At 32.7% G+C, this 8,776-nt stretch overlaps 1 long non-coding RNA gene across 1 annotated transcript; it reads left to right on the top strand.

The window, feature by feature from the left end:
• The first annotated feature begins 3,125 nt into the window (after window positions 1-3,125).
• LOC127707572 (uncharacterized) lies at window positions 3,126-7,297 on the top strand. The gene is made up of 2 exons (XR_007984961.1): window positions 3,126-3,346; window positions 6,911-7,297. It is a non-coding gene; the product is annotated as an uncharacterized LOC127707572 (long non-coding RNA).
• Window positions 7,298-8,776: the final 1,479 nt, after the last annotated feature.

The raw sequence follows: 8,776 nt of genomic DNA, 5'->3' as shown, positions 1-8,776 counted from the left end.
ATGGTTTCAGCGGTCCTGGTGGAGTTTAACACAGAAAGCGCTTTGGACGAACCAAATTAAAAACAGTGTTATTTTCCTTGAAATACATATTTGATATTTTGAAGTTTCCCCATACTGCCATGGTATCGCATGAACCCCAAAATGAGGGAGATCGGACGCGTCGACACGTTAAGCGTGTGCAACTAAGCATGGATCACCTGCCATGCAAATCGACAGTCATTCAAAATGACCAATCGTGAATATGACACATTCTGTAAAATTACAGATAGAACGACAAATCTGCTAATTAAAGATCTTAGGCCGCGACAACATGTCGCTAGTGAGTTCAAACACAGACACGTCGTATCGTATTTGTAATTGTGAGTGTGAAACATATGTAGTAATCACGTATTTATTGAGATATGTAAACGTCATACAATTCATCAAGATAGTATGTTACTGTTGAGAAATGGGAGGTTAACAATTGGAAAGTTTAAATCATCATGTTTGTCATAGATTCTAGTTTGAAGTCGTCTATCTGTGTCAATATCGACGAAAAGATCAACATATGAGCAGACCTCTTTGTTTCGGTAGTATCCTTAATATCAGGTCCACCGGGTTATATGAGATGTTATCACTCATAGAAATATGGATTATATAGTGATAGGCCATAATCAATATAATATGAAAATTTACAAGACTTGAAGATTCGTTTTGAAGGTTTTGTTTGAAATGTTCTTCATATGAGTGCAAAACAAAAAGTCGGACGGTAGGGGTGCACAATAAGAACCATTTAAATACCGATAATATGTTAAATATCTATCAACCAAACTCAACACATGTAATGTGAATGACAAATTCATGCGTTTTGTTAATATCATCTTTGGTGTATATGTTGTTGGAATCACTGTCGTTTATGACCTTAAGGAATTGGTATCTACGATTTGATTTTTTGTCGAAAAAAGCTGTTTAGTCAAATTACGAAGTCTTTCTTTCACTTAAGCATTGCGAATGGAAGTGTAAAGTGTAGAACATTTTTTAAAATGCTATTACTGTAAAATTGTAAAAATTGAGATTGAAGATTTTGGAGAAAATTTGTAGAATTTTTCAGATTCCACAAGTCATGTGATTTTCGCCACTGGTTGAATACAACTCATTACACTATTCTGAAGGCCATCTTTTAATGTAGAAAGAATAGTGGTACGAACTTTAAGAGATTGTCATCGTCATCTTTTACGTTAGTACTGACGAACAACGAAGTGAATTTGAAATTTCTAACCTTCCACTTTTGTTAATTATGCAGGGATATATGTGGGATTCCTAGTTAAGCTTTGAGTTTCAAGTTCTTTAGTAAGACATTTCAAATATTGATGTGTGTATACAGAACAAAATGTGTGGAGACTTTGTCGGCTGGAACAACACCATATTTGTCATGAAGAGAGGATAAGCATCCACAACTACGGCTTTAGGGAACATGTTAGAAATGCGTGTTCTATTTGTATATCGTTTATTTTGAATGCGCTTCTGAATACCTGACCGAACAGCTTTGATTTATTCAAATAAAGTACCCAGTTTGGTACATCTTTTCCCATTTTTTATGCATAGTCCACAACTGCTTCTATCAGTGGCCACCTTAAGTTTTTATTCCAGTTGGTGTTCTCTGGAATGTTTGACTAAAAATCCTCTAAGATGTTCATTGTTCACGATTTAATTGTTTCCAGTCATAAAATGACTAACTAGAAATATTTGTATTGAAACGATGAACAAGAGCTATCGGGAAAATTAGAGTTTAGACTTTTCAGGGTAAAACTTCCTGTGATTGAAAATCTTAGATACAATAGGTGTGTTTTATGTATATGAAATGACAAATGTAGTTTGAGGTAATAAGGCATCGTGTTCTGCACATATTATGTTGGATAATATTTATACTATTTATAGAAGCAGGGACATGACACTCTCCTAACTCCAGCTTACCGACTGACGTCCACACTCTGAACGGAAGTCTGTTGACGGGTTACTTTATCCATTAAAGCCTTTACTTTTATATGTAATGATAAATGATACAACTGTTTTTGGATTGGTTCAGTATTGTCTACCCTTCTGATGTCTTTTACACATTATTATTTACTTCAAATGTTTAAATTAGATAGGCTACAATTGTAATGATTTTGTTCAATTTGTTTAATTTATGTTTTCATATTCAAAGTGTGTAATAGAATATCATATGGCTGTCAGCATTGCCAGTGGTTAAAGTGTAATCTGTTAATATGCATGCTTTATTAACGTAATCTAAATCCTCGGGTTCGAGGAGAAGAGTGGATTTGTGGCAGATTTGTTCCCCCACTTTTGCTTTTGTTTATTCAATTGATATGATTGCAGTTGATGTAATTTTGTAATAATCCTGAATTATAACTTCATATTAATAAAGATGTCAAATGTTTTACTTGCAAACTGTATTTGTACATTTTTTTTAAAATTTCGAATATATGCCCCATTTCGCCGATCTTGTGATTAAATAGCATAACAATCTTAGACTGTGGCCGGTTGTATATATAAGTATTTTATTATGTCTATCTGTCTGTCTTAAGCAACTCAACAAACATGGTACACATTGAATTTACCGAATGCTGTAGAAAGTTTGTTGATCGTTCGTTTTTACAATGGACTTCACAAATCTCGATATACATGAATCATTTCCAACTGTTGAATGGTACATGCACTGTACGAGGACCCACTCATTTCAAATATATCTAATTGATTGAAACGACTCATAAATATATAAACTCTTAAAAAGAATAAGCCCGTATCTACCAACAACATGTTTTTGTTAAGTGCTGTATCAAATCAATGTGGTATATATAATTTGAAATAAAATCCCACGAATTTTATTTCAAAGTATACAAGGTGCAACTGATGACCAACAATTAGTCATTTATTTTGTAAATACGATTTAATGCACAATCCTTTCCGTTACTGGACTTTACAATACTATTACAATCAATACATGCTTGGATGTGTATAATTATAAATGATTAACAAAAACATTTATTTTTTTGAATAACATGAAATCCGATGTAGCTCATGCTTTATTAATAAGAACAGTTGTAAAACAGAAAAATTAATTTGAGTTAACAGTATTATTTTATTGTTTTATTATTCTAAATACGTATAATATTCCCCATTTAGAAAGAACATATGATTAGTCAACTGCAAAATGATATTGCATGGCGTAGAATATAAATTTATATAAATTCGAGGATTCTCACAGCGATGATAGTTGCAAACGGAAACAGCAAAATAACATCGGAAATGAGGTCGAATATGAAAGCTGTTTTAGTGCTTCTGATTTGTTCCTTTATCATCCAAGGTAAATATATTTTTAGGGTCGCTTTCTTAGTATTTTTTAATTAGAAATATAGTTTATTTATTACTTTGTTTATATAATTATGAAAACGTTTTATTATTCTAAAAAAGTTTTTTTTTATATTTTATAATCTTTTTTTTAATATAGAAATGAAATTGTTGAATTGCTTTTTTGTTTTGTTTTTGTGTTTGGGTTACTGTAAATAGGCGGGACGTAGTTATTTAAATACAACAAATTATCTGGAGAACAAAGTGTTTTTGAAATCCGTTTGCAAGATAGCAAGAAGGCATCCTTCCCTTTTTGTACATTGAAGCACTTTATTAATTTTAAAAGAGTTGGAGCAATGGACATGATGGATGATCAAGACGACATAAGCGTGTTTATTCAAGATGGTCGATGGGGAAAACCATGACATAGTACAAGGAATTAAACGATTTTAAGTACCTTGAATATCAAAAGAAATTTTCCGGATATTGCTGTACCTCGTACCTAATGCCCCCTTTCATAGGTTTTTAAGATTTGATAGAATTATTGACGTTCACTTTAAAAGTCGTGTAATACGATATCGAAGAAATGAAATTATTGGCAGGTTGTAAAAAGGCGAAGTTATCAAAGGAGCAATACAAAACTGAATTCGAGGAGAGATAATGAAAACCCTTTCTAAAGCTGTGCATTGGGAAATTTCAAATGCAATAATATCAAAACACATAACTTTTCTTACATATACTATGAAGAGACATCATTACTAATTTCGTTAGTTTATTGTTTTATTACATTTAAGGGGAAGGAAATGGGTATTTTGTGATAACTCAAGAAAATTACAAACAACCAACAGATGTTCATGACCTTATTATACGGATTTTCGTCATAACATTTAAAACATAGATTGCTTACTTGATAGTCTATATTCTGCTATGGTGTTATTATCTTGCTGTTTCTGTATTGGACCTGCCAAAAATATGATGTTAGTTGTAATTTCCCCAACAGTTAGAGAAGCGATGGCTAATACAGCTGATCGCGAATCTATTACATGAACAATACACAAGCTGCCAGTTCATATGTAAAACTTCTATAAATAACTCTATATCTTCGATAAAACTAACAAACACACCGTGAAGCAGGTAGAGGAATTCATATTTTGAATCCATTTTTCTTTTTGCAGTCACGATGCAGTTTGTCAATATTGTTGAAATTTCTGATTTCACGTACAAGTATTTAATCTATGCTACTTCCATACATTTAATCTACCAAATGTAAAGTAGCTTGGGAGAATAAATCAGACATTTAAACCAGTCTTACTCTTTAATCGTTTTCGTTCTGATGACTGATCAGGGAAGTGAAACAGTAATCATAATCGACAGTTTCTTGCGGAAAGGCTGTGTATTAATGTTTTCGTTTCAGATCGTTACGGAGGTTGTGAGTACGAATCCCGCACGTGACAGGTGCGCTTAACTCCAATCTTAATTGACTAATACTCCTACCGAAGGTCGGTGGTTCTCTCCGGGCCCTCCAGTTATCTCAACTAATAAAAACTGACCGTCACGAAAAAGCACAATGTTGCTGAAAGTGGCGTTAAACACCAATTAACTAATCAATCAAATAGGTACGAAACACGGAACATTATTTAAACTGTAATTAATATTATTCTAAGTTAATAAATATGATAAAACTATCTAATGTATGATGATACGTTCAACGATAGGCGAGGATTAAAAAAATGAAGGTCTCGTACTGGACGGATTTTTCTTTTATTGACCCGGACCGAAAAGCTGTATTAATATGAACAGGACGACGTCATCAATATTACACATGGTGATGTATCCGTCTTACGGCTGATTTAATCATATCATTTAATAATATCGTTTATTGTTCACTGAAAGCGCTAAACTACCTTTTTAATAAAAACGAAAAAGGTCCATATTTATACTTGTTTTATTAACTACATTTAGATACTTGTATAGGGTAATCATCGGGAAAGAGGGGGAAGCATTGCATTCAGAAGTTCGATATTTATTAAATTCCGAAATTTCAAAATTTGACAGTAGAGTGGAAAATCGTAGGAATTTTTCATAAAATTTCCATATGTTTAACATTGAAACAACGAAGGGATACACAATTATTAGTCATGATATTGGGAAGCGGATAAGGATAGTTATCTTATGGGCAATCATGCCTCGTCGCCTTTATATATCAAAACAAAAATGAGGAAACATTTCTCAACATCAATCAAATGCACGGTGAAAGGACACTTTTAAGCCAAACTTACCTAAAAAAATATTCTCGAATTTGCAGAATAAATATCGAATCTATGAACTTTATCAAACTCTATTTTTGGTATATTTCCTTATAAAAAGTAATACACTCATAAAATGAAGTTGATATCGTCAAGAATGCAAAACCGTGATATCGATTCAATGCTGAGAAATACGATAGCGCAAGCCAATCGCAGAAAGATATTTATACAAAGTTTTATTGGTGATCATGTACCTGCAAAAAAGTTTATTTCAGCAAACATCAGTACTCTCAGATCTGTACTTAGTGTCCTTTTTGTTGTTAGGGATTTGGGATGGATAAATACCCTGCCACGTCCGGTCTATGTTTGATATTTTTTTGCTTTGTATCGATCTGATGAGTTAAACTTTTTTCAAATGATTTTTATAGTTTGTTCTTATGTTGTGCTGTTACACCACTGTCCAGGGTTAGAGGAGGGTTGAGCGCTCACAAACATGTTTCACCCGACCACATTCTTTATGTGCCTGTCCCAAGTCAGGAGCCTGTTGTTCAGTGGTTGTCATTGGTTCATGTCAGTCATATTTTTTTTTCGTAAATTGTTTTGTTATAAATTAGACCGGTAGTTTTCTCAATTGAATTGTTTCATATTTTTTATGTTGGGGCCTTTTACCAACTACGACAATTACGAAAAGTCATCCAGAGTAAAAAAAATCCTTTTACTATAGACAATTGTCTATATAGTAAGTCACGCTCGAAATCGTACCAAATGTAAATTCGTTTTAATTAAAAGACATTAACAATAAAAAAAAATTCCATTAAAACTCAAATTCTCGAAAATAACGATTAATATATGACATTCAACAACTATACTGACGAGTTTTCCGACCCTTGAAAACATTTAGCGCGGTAAAACTATTATCTTAAATCCGTCCTTTTTTAAACTCGATCATTAGATTAACAAAACAAACATTTACAATACAATCCAATTCAGTACTGGAAGGCACTTATGTATAAATATACGGCATTATGAGTAACGAAAAGGATAACAAATTATGTTAACACAACATGATTATTAGGTGTTTATAAAATTGATCAAGCATGTTATCATGCAATTCTACTTGTTCCCTACAGGAACTCGGTGCTAGAAACTCTAAAAAATTACCTTTTATAGTATGGCTAAAGGTACGGATCGATTCAAATTTTCAAACGGAAGGTTTAACTTACATTGCACATACAAAACACGATCTAATCATGCCTAATGCATGATAAAATAAAAAAGAACAAATGTCTATTTCAGAAAATCATAACAAGTAAAAATATTTTCTGTTTTCACAGGTATGTCTATGTCATGGCAGAAAAGAATACGAGTAATGAAAGTGTGTAGCAATTTAGAAATAGCTGGTACTTTTCCAAAATCAACATGTTTCGAAATGGAAAAATTGCAAAGCTTTATATGTGGACAATGTAACGATAACGGTTGTAACAACCGGTACATGTGTTATCTTTGACTATTACATTCATGGACTTTTGTTTGCTTCACATTATTTTAATGAAAGAACAACGACTTTGATGATGTTTGAAAGACATGTACTCTATACATATTTCTGGAGTAAATATAATTTAAGGGATCAACTACCTTTACTTCAACATGACATTACATGATTGTATTTATTGATAACTAATGCATTTTTCTGAATCTGAATAAATCGATTAAATTCCATACATTCGATAGTTTTCATTGTTTGTTCTATCCTTATAAAAGAACACGTAGAGGGGCGGAAGAAACTATTTCGGGAATGCGAGATTTATTCATATCGGGACTCGGAAATAAATGCTTATTTTTGGGTGAATTCGGGATGACACCCCTCCTACCGCCCATCAACATAATTCGTATGAGCTAAAAACCTCAATGTCATTCGCACGGTTTGTCTTTTTTAAAACTTTATAAATAAACTTCAGCAAATAATTTCCACCCACAGAATGTAGAATACTTATGTAAAGGGTAAAGATTCTAATAGTGTTATACTATTGCATAACGAAAGGGTCTATGTTTTCAATCGACAGCAAATCTAACATGTATCTAAAATTAAACACTGTTTGATACGCCTTATTGGCGGAAAATTAGTGGGATTTAGTACAGATGTTTGCATGCGCCCTATTCTCCTTACTTTTCGTTGGATCCGTACGTTAATTCGTATTTTTTTAATGTAAATGAACTACTGACGAAACTCAGAAATAATTTGTTATATTACAGGTCCAAAAATGTATGAGATAACTTATGTTGGTAAAGACGTTCCTTAACAAAATGTATGAGATAAATAATGTTGGTAAAGATGTTCCTTAACAAGATGTATGAGATAACTAATGTTGGTAAAGACGTTCCTTAACAAAATGTATGAGATAACTAATGTTGGTAAAGATGTTCCTTAACAAAATGTATGAGATAACTAATGTTGATAAAGATGTTCTTTAACAAAATGTAACAGTAACATCGGCTGTTATGTACTTTCTTTAAAATCTTCAATTAGCAAGACATGATAGCAATGGTTCTAAACAGATCACGTGATGGTTAAGCCACACAGTATAACCAAGTTTACATCGAAATTTTTTTTATAGAAAACTACTATAAAAATGTTATTGGTTGGTCTTGTGTGGACGAGACGCACGTCTGGCGTATTGAATTTTAAGCCTAGTACCTTTTGTTAGCTATTATTCGTGTGATTCTTTGTCCTATATGTCCTCCCATTTATTTGTATTGTGGTCCTGTCATGTGATGTTGTCGTTTTGGTGTTGTGTTTGACGTTGCCATAAAAGCGGGAGGTTTGGCATGCCACAAAACCAGGTTCAACCCACCATTCTTTTCTTAAAATTTCCTGTACCAAGTCAGGAAAATGTCCATTGTTATATTATAGTTCGTTTCTGTGTGTGTTACATTTTAATATTTTGTTTTTGTTGTGTCGTTGTTCTCTTATTTGATGCATTTCCCTCAGTTTTAGTTTGTAACCCGGATTTGTTTTTATCGCTATCGATTTATGAGTTTTCAAACAGCGGTATACTACTGTTGCCTTTATTGACTAGTTAGTGAAATCGAGGTATGATACATTGTTTATACACTGTAAAGGAGAGGCGAACGATACCTTAGGGACATTCAAATTCATAACTCGAAAATAAACTGACAATTCTATGGCATAAAACAAAGAA

Source organism: Mytilus californianus, unplaced genomic scaffold (assembly GCF_021869535.1).
Source record: "Mytilus californianus isolate M0D057914Y unplaced genomic scaffold, xbMytCali1.0.p SCAF_7, whole genome shotgun sequence".
NCBI classification, from domain to species: Eukaryota; Metazoa; Mollusca; class Bivalvia; order Mytilida; family Mytilidae; genus Mytilus; species Mytilus californianus.
This window is presented reverse-complemented; position numbering and strand designations above follow the sequence as displayed.